General features: G+C 45.3%; 1 long non-coding RNA gene across 1 annotated transcript in view; it reads right to left on the reverse strand.

The window, feature by feature from the left end:
* Positions 1 to 16,748, reverse strand: part of LOC310898159 — a 56,035-nt gene that overhangs the window by 14,270 nt on the left and 25,017 nt on the right. Inside the window, exons 5-9 of the long non-coding RNA XR_014583022.1 lie at positions 14,414 to 14,521; positions 13,558 to 13,720; positions 10,062 to 10,134; positions 9,307 to 9,421; positions 700 to 826 (exon numbers count right to left, since the gene is read on the reverse strand). This is a non-coding gene — a long non-coding RNA (uncharacterized lncRNA). The remainder of the gene's footprint in view (positions 1 to 699; positions 827 to 9,306; positions 9,422 to 10,061; positions 10,135 to 13,557; positions 13,721 to 14,413; positions 14,522 to 16,748) is intronic.

Below are 16,748 nucleotides of genomic sequence, written 5' to 3' on the forward strand. Positions count from 1 at the left end.
TGTGTGGTAACCTCGGTGTCACCTCCCTTCATCTCCTCCAGACAGGTGGGATGCCCTGCTCAGAGCAGCACTGGGGAAAGTTTATCTCCTGCCTTTCCCTCTGACCTTGGAAAGGCCATCTACCCTCAGCCAGCAGAGCTCTGAGGTGGGGATTCTTAATTGTACTCAGGAGCACTCCATTTTCGTATGAATGCAGAGGGATCTAGACACCAAACCGCCTTGCTGCTTACAGAAAGCTGAGTCCGAGGTACGCAAATGGCCTTGTTAAGAGTCAGATCCCTCACAGGTTTAGAATTGGGCAGCTGCCCAAGAAGCTACTTTTTCTGAGTTCATTATTTTTTTCAGGGAGTCCTTTGTTATTTGCTACAGGCTGCTGCTAATGCACAAAATGCCTTCGTGGGGGACAAGGTAGGGTCACCCAAAGGCTCGAGCCACCCTGGCAACTACCCACCACCACCACCACCCCCCCTTCCACCCAGAGCAGTCATCTGCTAGATGCCCTCAGTCAATCGATGCCATTTAGCATCTTTGTGCAAAAAACAACAGCGGAAAATACAGCTATTTTTGTGGTGGGTCAGTGTGGTGGATCAGTGGAGGGTGCAATCAGCGCCAGGATGGGTGGGGAGCTGGGGTGGACAGAGGGAAGAGGGTGATGACCTCTCTGTTGGGCACATGGTTTTATGAGACCAGCTCACTCACCTCACCAAACATTGCCCCTGGACTGTCAACGCCTTTGAATGGTTTCTTTCTTCTATCCACTCGTATCAAGCATGACCCAAAGGGCCTCTTGATGGTTAGATTGCTCCTGGCTGGTGCCTCCACATACCTGGTGGTGCAAACAAGGATCACTCAGAGGAGGAACAGCTTGCTGCAGAGCCAAGGAAGGGCTCAAAATGGGTGTGGGTGTTTTGAAACCTCATCAATCCAGGGCATTTTATGACAGCGTAATTAGCACTAGAGGCTGAGAGGAGTGGCAAAATACATTTATCCCCAACAGAGGCAGATAAAACCTGTAATTCTCACCTGAATTATGGTTTTCAAAACCCTATCTAAGGAGACAGATGTTATGCCAGACCTCACTATTATAGATCACGTTTTTCTTGAAAATAACAAATAGCTAATTAGTTATGGGCACCTCCTACAAAGCAGACAATTTGTTGCAGGGAGATGATTTGATCATAAACAATTTCTTTGTTCTGAGGTTCGCCCTTCACCCCTCCGAGCGCACTTCCCAATACACGCTGAGTACAAATCACACCCAGAAAATACCAAAACCCTTTGATCCTTCTCAGGAGTGTACTACTGAGACGTGCTCCATGAAAGCCTACTGTGTATGGGGAAGAGGCACTGCCATCCACACCTGTATATCAGGGACAACCACCAAGGCTCATTTGCACTCTGGATGCATTCATCCCCCCCCCCCCCCCCCCCCCCCCCAGGTTCCTCCATTCCTCCTCCCTGGCCCTGAACGCAGATTAGGGATCGGGTTTGGGTTGGGTTCAGGAGGAGCAATTTCAATAGTGAGGGTAGAAATGACACATGCAGAGCCCAGTCGCTGCCAGGGAAGAGCAGGAACAAGCAACAGAGAGGCGCGAAATAAGGACAATGAGGGTGTAAGTGGGATGGAGCAGGACTGGAGCAAGATTTTAGCCAGAGGAACGAAAACCCTGGACTTCTTCAGCATGGAGAAGAGAAAGCTCAGAGGGATATGAGCAAAGGTGGCAAGATCCTAAGATGAGGATAAACTCGGTTCAGTGCTGCCATTCACTGAGCTCAGTATATGGAGACTAGGGAGTACATGAGAACCTGCAGAAAGTGGTGCAGAATCTGTTTAAACCAGAGAACAATGCAGGTCCCAAAAGGGATCTACCAAATTCACAAACAACCATAGTGGAATAACGCAGGGCGCAAGAACCATGTAGGAATGTGAACTTGCAGTGATACCACCTTAAATGTGCCACAGCTAGTGAAGCATCCCCATCCTCTTCCCCCGCAACACACACATGCACAACTTCATGGCTACCAGCAGTTAATGACAGATTTGTTAATTAACAGCATGAGGCAAAGCCAAGGTTGATGTTCTAATAAACAGGTCATTAACTTTGGTAATGACCAATTTGGGATGATGATTGCTCTTACAAACTGTATTCCATGGCTTATAAAAAGCAACAGTGCAGCTCTGAAATACAGCTGGCAGCCAAGGCTTCAGCAGAGCAGTTGGTCTGAAACACTGGCCGTTCCCTGGGAAGTTATCGTCCCCATTTTTCACCAGACACAATGTGTAACCTGGAATCAGAATAGATGTATTTCAAGCTACAGCAATTAAAATTCATACAGATGTAAAAATGAAATTGAAATCAAACAGCTTCAAGACAAGCGACCGTCTTCACCCAAGGCTGTTCGGAAAAGGCACGTGGCTTTCGTGAGCAACTTTCCCTGACACCTGCTTGCTGCTGCATTTAAATCAGTCTTTTCTCTGTATTTTTTTTATGAGACCAAAGGACATGCCTGCTCAAGAGACTGGGCTGCTCCAAGGAGAAAAGTCTTTGTCAGTAGCGTGTCATTGACATGGACTTGCTCCTTCGCTGCAGAGGCAGGCAGGGCAGTAAAATGTGCATGGACTTGGGTAAATAGTCAAACCACCTGAAACAGACACGGGCAAAAAGGGCTTTGAAACAATAACCCAATTTCCCATGGCACAGGAGAAGGGAAAGGCACCTGCGGTTTCAGTGTACTGCAAAGCAAGCCCCAGAAGAGACCTGTTCACAAGACTCGCTGCCAGTGACCTACAAAAATCTTTGGGATTGGGAACAGAAGGCTGAGAACATGCCGCGAGAAACTCCCCTGTTTGCAGGACCTGTGCCGTTTTCTGATGTTACTGGAATGAAAACCAGAAGCGAAGCGGACTAACAGTAATGTGTGTCGCGAGCCAGAGGATCCATTAGGAACACTTTGGGGCCTTTTGGGGGATAATTAAACATCCTAAAGAACGGTCACTTAATATCACAGCACTTAGTAGTTACTAGAGAGTTAGTAACCAGATACCAGAGGGAAGAAATCACTCTTTCTATGGTTTATTATCAACTGGTTAGAAAAAAAAAAATAAAGTTTCCTACATTAGAAAGGTAGGTGAATGGGAACGGTAGTCTGGATTGGACCCTTGCAGAGAGGAGTTGCACAGACATGAACAGTATTAGGGGAGCAGAGGTCACGGAAGACACTTACACACAGTGAAGCCAAAGAACTTGAAAACGTTTGGGGGAGTTAGTCCTGATAGTGGCTTAAAGTAGCCTGTGGATAAAGGGTCTGGATTTGTGGCATGGAGATAAGAGGTATATACACACGCACCTCTCAAGTTCTGCGACTAGTAGTGCTCCCTACAATAATGCTGTTAAAACATGGTGTTTTGAAAGGCTAGCGGAAAGCAAAGTTTTCCAAAAGTGATAAAACTGAGCAAAAGGCAAATCTGCCTCTGATATACTGAAATGGTATTTGCTTGTGGTGCGTGTTATAGACTAAAAGTTAAACTACTGTGCTTTTCCTGGGGAGATAGATATCATTTATTTTTCTTTCTCATACTCCCCTCTTGCATTTCAGCCCTGCTATGCAGTGTCTTCAAGGTGAAAGCTATTTTGGAAGAGGTTATATAAGTAAAACTTAGCAGGATCAGAACACCCACCATCAGGCAGGGATCTCTCAGGCTCCATGACGGACAGCTATGCAATCATGCACAAGCCCGGGAGCTGTGCCAGACGTCCTCCGGCAATTGCATCCTTGCACAGTCATTTGAGTGCACAAGGGCTGTTCCCTGCTAAGTACTCTCACGGGCTCTTTCTGCCTGAAAAGGAATGAAAAGACATGGGTAACTGCTGATTCCGTCTCCTCGCAGGGAGCTCGGTATCAGGAAACACTACATAGGTAGCTATATGGATTTGGACCGAGGGACCAAAAGCATCCACAAAGCTTGTGAGGATCTCACTGCTTTTATACGTGAAGAATCAGGCCCAATGATGCTGCATCATTTTAACACAACAACTTGAAAAGACTGACTTTCAGGGAAATCCAATTGGTTTTGCATCAAAATGTTCTTACTAACATCTTTCTTAAAATACATAAAATGGGCTGAAGAGACCCACGACACTGTAGAAATCCTGAGATTACTTAAGAACACCGTCCTTATTCTGATGAAAATCTTTTCTATTTTGGTAAATGTAACATCACTCTAGAAGTAAAAAATATTGACAAAATGACATGCATGAACATGATGACAGAGGCATTTTTTGTAAACAGAGCCCTTCCTAAATTTGCAACACAAAAAAACATGGGAGCAGACATAGACAAAGACTAAGTGGACAGAGACTGACTGTATCCATCCATCGATACAGCGATGAAAACTCATTTTGGGTGCAGATGGGAATTTACCAACACAAGACAAACAATCACGTAAGACAGAGGAGAATGCTACTGAAAATAAAAGTGAGAGATGACAAAGCACCTGCTATTGCCTGATGTAGCAGTCAGAGCCGACACGTTCCAATTGTCCATCCTAAAAAATGGGCTTTATCACTGAAGAAGGTCTCAATTCATTATTTCTTCATTGATGTTATGTCAAATATGCAGGTCACATCATCAGCCTGCTATCTAAGAGTGAGGAAAAGCTAGAGAACACGGTTAAGGACACAGAATGAATACAATTTACAGGGGTGATGGAATTATTTTTAAAAGCCACAACCAAGAAGAAATAAAATTTGGCAGGAAGAGAAACAGAGTGAGCACACACTCCCTCATTTTACTGTTAAGTTCCTGACTGTGTAAATTGGCCTAATATTTCAAAGTGACTGGCACGTTTAGGTCTTTTCATCTTCGTGGACTGAACTTGAGGGACTTATAAACAGGCCAAGCACTTTGTAAAATGCTCCAAGTTGAGGCTGAGGTAGCCGAAGCTGGCCGTTTCTGGAATAAAATAAGAGATGCAGTGTTTTTAACAGAGAGGTGGCTCTCCTTTGGAGCACACCTGCAGATGGTGATAGCGGCTTCACCCTCTTTTAGAGTGGATGGTGGCTTTTTTTGATGCACAGACCTTTCCGTTCTTTTGGCCGTTGATTTTGCTCCACAGGAATCCTTTCTTATCACCGAGTGAAAGACATAAATGAAGAAATTTAGTTTTATCAAGACTAGAACAGGACCAGAATTTACTTACCCTGTAAGTGACAATGCTAAATGAAACAAGATGCATAATCCAGTATCTCGTACACCCCACAAAGCTCTCAGCAGTGGCTTCTCTCTTTTCATATGGAAATTTGTATCAATTTTGCTGGGAAGAGATCTAAACCAACTCCTGCCCCTGCTCTCATGACTCTCGCAATATTTGTTGTCTTCCTTAAAACACCAGCTCCTGGACTCACCTGATCACACAAGAATCCCAAATGCAATCAGTCCTCTGGGCTATGCAGAGAAGCTTGAAAATCAGCGCACTCAAAGGGAACAAAAGTCAGCAGAAAAAGAAACCACCTGACATGGGGGGGGGGGGGGGGGGGTACTTTTTAACCCTCAGATATACTCTGCCCTTGCCGCTACCCCCTGTCCGGGTTACGAGAAGAACTGTGGGGCAGTTTGCCCAGCAAGGGGATGGAGATGTGTGGAGGGGGCAGGCTGCATTGCCAGCCGATAGCAAGAGACCCTGGCTTCGCTTTATGCAGAAAGGGCTCATCCTGCAGTACAGAGAAACCTGCAGCCAAACGAACCACTTAGTCCAAAGACAGTGTCAGTGGGAGGAGAAGTTGCATTTACAGGCATTTCTTTGGAAGGGGAACAAAAATCTAGTTTCCACCCCATATTTAAGAAAGATACGTTTTGCTCAGCAATTAAGCTGGGGACGGGACCTGTGCTATTCACTCAGAGCCGTTCTTACCAAAGATAATGGGGAAGGAGCCAGCCCCACGAAACACAAGCAGTAAGTGCAGGGAGGGAGCAAGAACAAGCTCCTCGGCCAGCGATTTGCAGCTCAGACAGATGCACGGTACAGCATTTGGCTCCCAGATTGTATCTGTGGTCATTGGGAAGAATCACTTCGATGGCATCCAGGAGAATTGGGATTTTTAAAAAGGGAATTAATTTTAAAAGGATTCAATGACCTTTGCTAACTTCTGAAACAAAAAAAAAACTCATGTGGATTTTTATATTCAATGTGCATTAGTTGCTCATTCTCTCCAAGGTGATTTGCTGCTTTTTTTTTTTAATTTTATTTGCATAAAGCACAGTCTGCATGAAAAGGCAAACCAGCAGGCTCTGTGTGCGCTCATACAGAGTTTTGCTGTAATATTTTTGGTGGGTTTAATGTTTGTTTTTTTTTTTTTCCTATTTGCAATCTCCCATCATTTCCGTTACATAGAAACAATTTATTTCCAAACGTAGCTGCACACAGTCCTCTCAGACCTGACCCGTTCCCCAGCTTCCCACTGCCGTTAAAGCCAAATCACATTTATATTTAACAGCTTAATTTCCCAAATTGGTTTTATCAGTGGCCCTGCTGCCCTGTGAAGACAGCACGGGAGGGGAGATGAGACCTGAACGGCGTGCCCGGCTGCATTGCTGACCTGCTGGCTGACACGGCACTGCCTCCCTGTGCCTCTTCTCCTCCAAGCTTCTGCTGATTGAAGATGCTAAAATCCCTCAGAGGAGGATCCACCTTTTGCTGAAGGGCACACGATGGAACTGCTTTGTGCTCGACAAGACAGGCAACAGCGGAGGAAGCTCAAGGTAGATGGGAGCCAACAAGCAGGATCCCAGCAGAAAATTGTACAAACCAGCAAAGTGAGGGCATCCTGCCTCAGATGTAGCATGCGTCAGTCCCTCGGCATGACAACTCTTCTCTTTTCATGTGAGGAACCTCAATCCATTTTTCCACGACTTGTCTGTGTGCAAAATACTCACATTATTTGTCCTTATTACGTCGAAAAGCATCACTAACTGCTCTCTGTTTTCAGCCCTGCAGCTTGCCTTTCCCCTAGCCTAGGCCTTGGACCAGATACATTAAGCCTGTGGAATATTTTTTTAAAGTCAGAAAAAACATAAAGAATTATCAGAAAAATAAACAAATTCAAATAGTGAAAGGGGATGTTTAATTTTTCTTTTCCTGTGAACAAACAGGCCGGGTTGTTTGTTTTTTTTTTTTTTTTTTTTTTTTTGCTTTCATTATTGTATAGAAATCTCACTTCTTTCTTCAAGGGGTCAAAATAGGAATCCATTCTGAAATTGAATTCAAGCAGGGAAGTGTAAAACAGTGGGGAAGATGTTCCTTGGTGAAGTAGCAATCACGATATGACATCACATGGGGTCCTGTGTGTAGGTAAAGAGATGGACCTGGATTTGAACCAGTCAGTGGCACACACAAACCACTTAGAGCCACACAGATGAATAAATACGTCTGTGCTTGAGAGGGATACACCCCATCACACCTATTCAGAGAAGTGCTAATAAGGTCTCAATTTCCAGGTTATGCTTGGATGTCAGTCTTGCATTGACATCTTGCATTCCCACGAAAGGGAAATATTTTAATTCCATCTGTGCCAGGATTCTGTCAGTTTTCAGACATCTCTATTTCTCCCTCTCACAAACCCTCTTAAAATTTGTCCCCTGGGAACACTGCTCAACTGCAAAGTGCCAACCAGGAACCAGAAAAGAAAAAACTGACTGAAAAACACGCAGACCTTCAAAGGCAGCACAGAATTACGCTGCTGGAAAGGAGATTATGGAACTGAAAGAAAAAAAAAGAAAGAAAAGAAAAGAAAAAGAAACCACCTGTGGCTTATCTGCACAGAAGAAATCACGGGTTTCATTCTGCCAGTCTTTGCTCACCCCGATCAGCAGCTAATTGCAGAGGTGCTGACGATCTCGGCGGTGCTACAGGGTGAGCTCTCAAAGATCAATAGCTGTCCTCGGCCTATCAAGCCAGCTGTGCCATTGCACACCGCGGAATTTCCGCTGCCCTTATTCTGCTATAGTTCCTGAGCTGTTAGGGCCCCTTTGGGAGCAGAGGAGGGAGCAAAGGCTTCTGCCTGCGGGATGAGGAGAAAATGGGATGGAAGCAAAGGCCAGAAGCAAATTGTGGGGCCCTTGCCTGAGTATAAGGAGCCAGGCAGCATGACCTTACAATATGATGTGCTGTCTGGACAGCTGCGAGCCTTGAACACTTGGGAAATTTAGGAGGTAGGAATGGACAGATTGGGGCAGCAGAGAGAGAGGGAGGTTGGTGTGTTTGGCAAAAGCCAGGACAGACAGACACAGCAGATGAGACATTGGTATGGCCACAGTAAGGCTACCACAGCTTGTACATGTCATATGATGTATGACAGGGCTGTCTGAAGGAGGGATCTGGGACATGGCTTTGCTTTTACAGCTTTCATATTGGAGGGGATTGGACAAAACCACCAGGGTTCACTTTGCCTTGGGAAAAAAAAAGAAAAGCCCCAAATACCACATTTTGCCAAAGCTGGAATTGCATCAGATGTCATCCACCTCAACAAACAATGATTCCTTTTTGGTGAAATTATCCGGGGGCAGGGCCACCTGCCTGCTCCAGAAATAGAAACAGAAAGCAAAGGGAATTAAAGAAGAATCTGTTTTGTTTAAAAAGGAGAAAGGACACTTTGACACAATCTCTTTTCTCAAAGGCATTCAAAAGTTTTGTCTCCATCCCAGAGACGTTCAAAAGCTGCACTGTTTGTCCTTCACTCTGCCCCATCTGCAGCTTTAATAGCATTTTTAATGCGTTCTTTACATAATTAATATTTACATTTCAGTAGCAGCTCCAACAGACACACAAGGCCCTATAGTGTTAGCGTGAAAAGGATCTGCTCCTCTCTAGTCAGACAGAAAGACTAAGACCAAGAGGAGGGGGACACAAACAGGTTACAGAAAGGATTTGCACCCAGTGATTCATCAGCTCAGAGCCAAACGTGTGAACGAAGCAGTTTTCCCTGACTTGAGTGGGGAGCTTTTGGGACTCCAAATCCAGCTGCCCAAGATCAAAGCTTTCCCCAAGGTCAAAGCTTTCCCCAAGTCCACTGAGGTTTCCCCAGCCTTTGCCAAGCCCAGCCTTATTTACACAGACCGGGAAGGTGGGCACAGTTCAGGTTTCAGCCATGACGTGGCTTTAGGCAGGTCACTGAACTTACCCTTGCCCTCCCAGCTAGGAATTACAAAAATGGACAATTATGGGAATCTTGGGACCCCAAAACCTACCGTTGACTGTCATGGGTGAAAACACGAGACAAACAGACAGGCACAGAGGGAATTTCAACTAACTTCAAAGATCCATGGTGCCAGCAGCGATGGATGTGCTACAGGAACCTCCTTTCATAGCCAAGGAACCCAAAGCAGCTGCCTTCAGGACATAATTCATCTCAACTATTTTGGACACCTAGGTTAAGGCAAGATCATCCAGGCACAAGCAGAAGGAGAGGTTAGAAAAGCATTTTCTAGGTGTATGTGTGGATGCAGATGTGGATATGGAACTTCTTTCACAACAGCACTTTTAATGGTGGATTTTTTATGTGATTAACACACAGTTGTCCACACAGCATCCTTACGCTTCTGGTGGTCTCTGCCCTTGGTGAGGTCTTATATAAAGGTACCGCCTCTGTCCATGTTGACTGCTGCCATGATAAAGCCACCGAAACCCTGTATGGCAGAGGGATGAATGTGGAAAGGCTGAAGGACTGCGCTTGTGTATTTTTTGTCAGGCAAGAGATGGTTGAGGGCCAAGCTTGGGTGATTGATAGAACAGGGTGAAGGCTGTATGCTTAATGGAAACGTTGAACCAAACATTACTTCTGCCAAGAGAAGTAATTGGCTGGTTCAATGGCAACGGAAATTTTAAGACATTGTGAATCGATACCTTACTAATTGTTCAATTAATTGCTGTCTGTCATCATTTTCCAAAGTACTTTCTGGAGTTTGCATCTTACAAAGGTTATCTAGCTGCCTTACTAGAAGCTAGATAACAACTTGCAGCCCACTTTCCAGCATTTTTAATTTCACAAATGAGGAAGCAAGCCTACCTTTGAATAAATGTACTCTCTCAGTTTCCAAGGGATGTTTGCTTTCCACAGGGTTTGAGTTTCACCTGATGACCTAAAAGAAGGGGTGAGAAACAAAATATCAGAGCCTGATCCCTGCGGGTGAAAAGGAAAAGCCACAGTGCTTTTGTGAATAGCATGGAGGGCAAACGAATCCCAAGCAATATAGGTCACAGGCAGGGCCACAGGGAATGTGGGACTGTGACCTTCATGGGAACGTCCCACCTTGTCGTCAGAAGAGAAGCAGAGACCAGCGCTCAACTTCATTATGCCCTAGGCAAGGTCAGATAATGGAGGGTTTTGATTAATGCATAAAATGCAATCAAATTAGCTGAGTAGGCACCCGGCACTGATGTTCGATGAAGAAGCTGCCATGCTCATTAGATGGAAGCAAGGCACCCAGAAGGTGAAAGCTAATTTTGAAAACGCTGCTAAGACTCGGGGTGGCAAAGCATAGCCTGGCATAGCGAAGAGGGGAAGAGAGAGCTGCTTCGGCACCCGAGCACTTCTCAGGTCTCTGTCACCACAGATTTCAGTAGGCTGCATTCGACAGCGGCAATTATCCCACGGCAGCCTTTACAAAAGGGTTGTGTCCTTGCCAGGTGCAGACCTCAGCGCCTGGCAGAGTCAGCCATTTGCTCCCAGGATGCTGAGGCTATGACTGAGACAAGATTAGTCCCAGCACCTGTCCAAAGCCCCGGGCTGAATGAACCAAATACGATTTGAGAAAATATGATTTGAGATGGTTGCAGAACCAAGGGAGGCTCCTACCCCTGTTGTGCTTAACTTTAAATGCAAAAGGAAGCTGGGCACCAGCAGAGCTCCTCAGGGTTTAGTTTGACTCCAAGTTATACTTGGGTAAAGCTGTAATTAGGGACAGAGCAGGCTAAGAAATTACTCAAAACTGTTTTAAGTAGTAAACTCAGACAGATAGGTGGGAAACAATATTTCTCAGGATTTCCATTAAGCTTTCAACAGCAGACACCAGGCTCCAAATAATAAACTGCAAGGACCAAACAGATATGGTAAGGTTTTAACTGGAATAAAGGCAAGAAAATTGCTGAACTAACTCTGACCTTTGTAAAATAATAAAGCCACAGAGCCATAGAACAAAGATCATAGCAGTAACATTTAACTACCACTGGGAGCAGTTACCCTTGTTGTGTTTCATGATTAAGACATACTAGGATAATACGGACCAAAGGACTTTGCCGACCAGACTCTCCATACAGAGCAGGGTCAACTATGTCTGAAAGTGCTGGAGAACATTAGTTTTTTAGCAAGTGCCTGACATATTTTGAACCAGACATACCCATGTTTGAATACTTCACTCAAAAGTGCCAGGCACTCCAATGTTTTGGTTTTTAATACGCTTCCTGAAGTCTTGACTCCTGAAAAGAAATGGGGTGATTGGACGTGTACCCTATCCAGAAAGAGAATAAGCCAAGCACTGGAGAGAAGTGTGCAGGGGTTCCTTATATTAACCATATTTATCTGGTATATCTGGTGGCAATTTATTCATAATGACATTATGTCAGCTCTGACTCGATACAGTCGAATCATGCTGTTTGAAAAGATGCAGACTGAGCCAGAAAGTCATTTCAAAAGGCAATTTTGAAATGCCACTGCAATGCTTCACCTTCCCCTTTTCAGCCTCCAGTGGAAACCACCTGCAGCTGCAAAAACTTCTCGGCAGCTCCATTTATGAGTTTAGTTTGTGGAGCATCTCCCCAACCCTGCTGCTGGGTGAGATGTTTCCCCAAGCTCACCGCATAGGGAAGAACGTGCCACAGTCCACAGCTTAAACCCCAAAAGAAATTTGGCTGTGGCAATGTTTACTTGAGGCCAAAACCTGCTTTTGTCCTTACTATAACCTCCTGCATTGAGATCATACCGTTCTGTGTCTATTTTAACAGCAAGCAAACGAATGTGGCTTCGTAAATAGAAAAGGCATCCCTGCTCATTTTTATGCTTGCAGTGGCCGAAGATGCAATGTTTCCTACAACACCTTCCCTACACCCCTTCATACACCTTTCTGCTGCACCTCCACGTGCACCTTGCTGCCAGAGGGGGGATGTATTTTCATTTTGCTATTAAAATGCCTACACGCCCAAAGTCTTTTCTGATTCATTCAGTCCTCCCAAGATTGCTTTGCTTAAATTGGAAACACTGGAAACACTCGTGTGTCTGAGTGTCAGCATGCATATATTTATTTCAGATAAATATATATACATGCATATATGTATCTCAGAAAATAGGCAGTGTCGAGAGGAAAGAGATTACAATTTTGTGGGGGAAAATAAGAGTTCTTCCTACCCTTTGTTCACCATAGCAACTCTCTCACACACACACAGAGGCAGAAGGAAGAGAAAAAAGAAAAGCTCCTACCTCATTTCCAATCAGGCCTTCTCCAACAACAAGAGCAAAGCTTTTATCTTCCAGACAGGGATAAAAGACCATTCTAACAGTTCATTTCATAAGCATGCACGGACTTTTCAAGCAAGCACACATTATCATTCCCTTGCCTGGGAATTTAGCACAGGCTGTGAGGGAATGCCTGCCCAGCACAAACATTTCTGTGTCTCCTAATGTCTGTCCTGCTAACAGAGGGAACTTAAGGGCTCCCCAGTTTCTGACCGTGATGCTCCATGTGCATGCACACGTGCAGACACGCATGCTACGAACCAATTCACTCTTCAGTTTCCCAGTAAAAGTAAACGACACAGAGAGAATAGAGGAAAAGTGATATCTTTGTATTTTACACACTGGAAGGTGTTCTCTGGTAGCACATAAAGAGCCCACGTGGTAGCACTGTGACAGTGCTGTGCAAGATGCTGTACAAAAACATACAGGGTACATGTAAGTCAAATATATGTATATATATAATCCTTCCTGAAGAGCCCACAGCCTGAGGATATGAGCAATGCCTGCTGAGGTCACAGCAAAGAAATCCGTTGGCATCAGCGAGCTCCAATTAAGCAAAAATATCCACAGTTTACAAACAGGTCACTGAAACACAGGAAGGTTAAAGGACCTGTTCATGGACACGCAGAAAGTGGCTTGTGGAGAGGCTTGAACATAAATCTCCCAAGTTCCCCTTGACGTCTTAAACGCGACCTACGTGCCCTCAGCCGGGAACCGACATTGCCCTGTCTGCTGCTTGGCTTTGTGTTGCTTTTTCCCTTTTTTTTCTAGAGAGAGCAGCCCCGCTCTCTGAAATCTGCTGCTAGCATTACAGGAGAAAATAATGTATTGTTCACCCTCAGCTGAGGCCTGTTCTTTCACAACAGCTACACCTATAGTATTTTGAGCACCTGCTGCAAAGCTGTAGCTTGGCTATAACTGAGCTCGTCACAAAACTGCTGTAGAAGGGACCTGATTTGCTACAGTTTTCCCCTAGCATTACGTTTAGATGAGACTCTGCTGACTTTTGGGATAACGACAAAGTCGTAAGAAAAGTCATTAGGAAAAGGCACACCTTAGTGGACTTCTTGGCCAAGAAAGATGAGTGTGGTTGGCTTTCCCCTGCACGTCACCTTCCAGCCTGCTGTCACTCTGAGCGCCCCGTGGTCCAGTGGGGAGGATGCGGAGGAGGCAAGGCGATGCCGAGCAGATCTCATCACTGAAACACCTGCATTGTGCTGTGGGAAAGGTGAAGGAACAGGATGAACTGAACTGAATGAAGACGAACAGCACTGGCAGCTCACTGCTGCACAACGGCTTACCAGGGCACTTCCTAACTCTGGCTTCGCCAGAGCCAGCCCCACCAAAATCTTCTCTGTTTTATTTCACTTATTGCAGGCATCATTCGGCTGCCAGCCTACCTTTTATTTCCCTCTCACACAATAAACGTGCCAGTCTTACAGCCCGGAGAATATTGCCCGTCCTGCTGCTGTCCTAGCACTCGTGAGGGCCTGTTCATTTGCAGAAGAATGATTGATGACCACAGAAACCCATTTTCCTTGGGTTTCAAGGTCAGGAGACAAGCTTAGCTGGCATGCAAAGAGCCCAAGCTGAAAAAGGACCATTTCTTTTTTGACGCACATGCTAAATGTTGCAAATAAATCATATATCCAGGTTTTATTCTTTCAAACTATAATATTCGCAGCAAGGCTAAGAAACCCCACGGCCTTAAATACTATTATTTAACAGGTTACTTAGCACTGCACTCTATGCAGCTCCAGCATCGGGACCACCAGTGCTCAAACTACACGTGTAAAAGGATCTCAGGCATGTCTACCCAAACTGCATTCCCATCTTGGGGTGCAGATATCTCTCCGGAGAGGGAATCAGCTGACATCCCTCCCCACTTGCTGGATGCTGATTTTTCTTACCTTCCCCTCGCAGAAGAACACTTAGGGCTTTTTCTTCCCCATCTTTGAGGCAACAGCAAATTAAATAGCTCTAGATCTTTTCGTCTTGCACTTTTTGGAAATGCATCTCTGCAGAGAAAACCAAGAGGACTGGTAAATAACAGCACACTGCCACTGCCCCGGGAGCGGTGATGCTGTATCCAATGCGCTCCCACGTGTCACTTCTTTATACACTGCCATTCATGCTCTGGCTTGTAGAACATGGTGATTGAGTGTTTCCTTCGAGTAAATGTGTGTGTACCTTCTTTACTGAGGCGTACGTGGATGCACAAGGTCTCCTTGAGGACGTAAATTCATTTTCCTGTCTTTTTAGCAAAGTGGCTGATTTTGGTGTCATTAGCTGATCCACGCTGGAACTTCCTTGAGCCATTCGTTGAGGTAAATGTCTAGGCAGGTGAAACTAATGTTTCTCTTTCCCAGCCAGGACGGACCAGTTCATTTACTCAAGCCAGACATATTAAGAGCAGAATTCTACTTACTTTATAGCCAAGAATTTTAAAAAGAGGTGGCCAAGGGGCACTCAGCAAAATCAGCATTGATTTTTCAGCACTGCCTGGAATACAGCCAGGTCTCATGGGGCCAGAGTAAAACGAATACAGGACCCAGTCTTAAAGTGGTTAAGTGGAATGGCGCACAAAGGCCTGTCAGCCAAAATCAGTTCGGGCAGGTGAGAGGAAATGGGTTAGTAAAGAATGAAAGGACGGGATAATTAACCTCACTTAACATGGGTTTATGAGGGCAAAAGACCCTGTCAAGTTAACGTAATACTAATTTTGGAAAAGTCCTAAGGTCACTGACACAAAGATTGGCTCCTACTTACACTTTTGTACTTGGGACCACAAGGCACTTTAATCACTGAAGTTTGGAAGCGGCAGAGCACAGTGAGCAGATTTAAAAGGAATTAATTGATGATCCGTGATTTTGGGGGGCATCTTGGGGATTGGGGGATGCTGCTAGTGGGGTCCTAGCACATGCTCACTTGCAATTCTTAGCTACCCTGAAAACAGGAGCAAAGATGCAATGAGAAACTCCCTCCTGCTTTTGGTGCAATGAGTTCAGCCTGGCCCCCACCTGCATGAAGCACACGCCTCCGGCAGCGGTTTCAGCTCCACGGACACTGGGTGCCATATCCACAAGCCCTACATTGCTCAGCACCTTCCCAGCAAGTGACTGGCCTTTGCTGCTGCCTATTTGTTTTCCCCAGCCACCTTCAATAAATGGTGACACGGGGTCCTTAAATGCCCTAAAAGTTCGGCTTTTGAACAAATTAAACTGGGCTCATTTGCTGTTGTCGCATCTGTGAAAAATGCTACTTTTTTTTGCTGCAAACAGCTGGAACAAGTTCAATTGAATTTATATCAGGACTGGGTTTGTTTCTGAGCTGGTGACTCATGTTCTTGTCTATTTCTGATTAAATATTATCCCTATAAATGGCATACACATTTTTTCCTATTTAATTGTCATGGCTGAGGGGATTTAATCTATGCACCAATTCAATAAAATGTTATCATCGACTAGCCACACGAAATGCAATCGGACTGCCATTGCACGCATGGCCACGAGGCTCAGACGTGCACTCCTGACTTCAGGGGACGGCATCTGAGACAGGGGTTATGTCACTCAGAAAGACACGAGCAGCTAAAAAATCAAACTGGTGCTGCATTCAGAGCCAGATGTCTGACACAAAAACAAAAGCCATGAGCAGCGAAAGAGTGATCCCAGCACGCTGTGGTATTTAATTGATGCGAGTTTGATGTTCAGAAAATCAGGAGGCAATTTCCACGTATGTGTGTTCACCAGCGGGAGGAAGAGCAGCTGGGGTGCTGATGGCATTATCCCAAGACTTCTGAAGGCAACGGAAGTTATTTTCATGTGCGTCTCTGGGATTCGCCTCATGCCAGGAACTGCAGGTTTTGAGGTGCTCAGGACAAGAGGTTTTGGCTGTTTAATTCTCGTCAGTGAAGCTAGGCATCCAAAAGAGCTCAGCTCCACCTAACGCAGTTCTAACATATTTTTTCAAGTACCTTTATATCAAAATACAGCACGATAAGAGCTGACAAAGGCAATTGTGTTTGTCACTGAAGCCTGCTAGGTTTAGAAGTGCCACTGACGCCACCTCCTTGTAGGAGGGGCATTTTCTTTGGCTATAACAACTGCTCAGGTCCCTGAAGGGGTTTTGAGCCAAGCAGGCTGAGGAATCCCACTGCCCTGTCAATGAGTCTGGGACACCTCCACATATCTGCAACTTGCATTGCACGGGAGTCGCCCACAGCCCATAGAAAAACCTCCCAGCACT

Source organism: Anser anser, assembly GCF_964211835.1.
Source record: "Anser anser genome assembly, chromosome: 4".
In the NCBI taxonomy this organism is placed as follows: domain Eukaryota; kingdom Metazoa; phylum Chordata; class Aves; order Anseriformes; family Anatidae; genus Anser; species Anser anser.